This window comes from Manis javanica, chromosome 1 (genome assembly GCF_040802235.1).
Source record: "Manis javanica isolate MJ-LG chromosome 1, MJ_LKY, whole genome shotgun sequence".
In the NCBI taxonomy this organism is placed as follows: domain Eukaryota; kingdom Metazoa; phylum Chordata; class Mammalia; order Pholidota; family Manidae; genus Manis; species Manis javanica.
The window spans coordinates 221,633,130-221,634,693 of NC_133156.1; positions in this window are offsets into that span (position 1 = coordinate 221,633,130).

A 1,564-nucleotide genomic window follows, 5' to 3' on the forward strand; every position below is an offset into this window, starting at 1 on the left:
AATTTAAAAATGGGCAGAGTTGCTGAACAGACAGTTCTCCAAAGAAGAAATTCAGATGGCCAACAGACACATGAAAAGATGCTCCACATCGTTAGTCATCAGAGAAATGCAAATTAAAACCACAATGAGATATTACCTCAAACCAGTAAGGATCGCCACCATCCAAAAGACAGACAACAACAAATGTTGGCGAGGTTGTGGAGAAAGGGGAACCCTCCTACACTGCTGGTGGGAATGTAAATTAGTTCAACCATTGTGGAAAGCAGTATGGAGGTTCCTCAAAAAGCTCAAAATAGAAATACCATTTGACCCAGGAATTCCACTCCTAAGAATTTACCCTAAGAATGCAGCAGCCCAGTTTGAAAAAGACAGATGCACCCCTATGTTTATTGCAGCACTATTTACAATAGCCAAGAAATGGAAGCAACCTAAGTGTCCATCAGTAGATGAATGGCTCAAGAAGATGTGGTACATATACACAATGGAATATTATTCAGCCATAAGAAGAAAACAAATCTGACCATTTGCAACAACATGGATGGAGCTAGAGGGTATTATGCTCAGCGAAATAAGCCAGGCGAAGAAAGACAAGTGTCAAATGATTTCACTCATCTGTGGAGTATAAGAACAAAAAAAAATTGAAGGAGCAAAACAGCAGCAGACTCACAGAACCCAATAATGAACTAACAGTTACCAAAGGGAAAGGGACTGGGGAGGATGGGAGGGAAGGGAGTATAAGGGGGGAGGAAGAAGAAAGAGGGCATTATGATTAGCATGTATAGTGTGGAGGGGGCATGGGGAGGGCTGTACAACACTAAGAAGACATGTAGTGATTCTACAGCATCTTACTACGCTGATGGACAGTGACTGTAATGGGGTATGTGGGGGGTACTTGGTGATGAGGGGAGTCTAGTAAACATAATGTTTCTCATGTAATTGTAGATTAATGATACCAAAAAAAATCTATCTCAGAGATATTTTCATATTAATGTCACAGCAGTGCATGAGACCTGTTTTCCTATAAGACATGTTGTCAAACTTTGGGATTTTTAATCAGTATGATAGTTGAAAATGGTATTCCAGTGTAGTTTTATCTTTATTTCTCTTTATTATTACTGAGATTTTCCATCTCTTCCTACATTAAAGGGTATTTGTATTCCTTTCCTGAGATCTATTCCTTTTCTTTCTCCATTTTTCTACTGGGTTGTTGGCTTTTTACTTATTGATTTACAGGATAAAGAGACTTCTCTTTAAATATTAGGGATATTACCACTATGTTCATGGCCTGAGCTGTAAAAACTTGAAATAATAGAAAATATATATATATTAGTCTCTACCTCTGGTTCCTGGCACAGAGCAGGTAATTTCTTAGGTGATAAGAATACTAGGAGCATCTTTTGTTCTACTGAGGTGACTCTAGGGGTCTCCTGGAGGGCTCCTGGGTGGGGGCTGGTCCCCAAAAAGATCAAGCCATGATTAGAAGCTTAGAATTTTCAGCTCCATCCGCTGCCCTCCAGAGAAAGGTGGGGGGCTGGAAGTGGAGTTAATGATCAATCATGCCTAC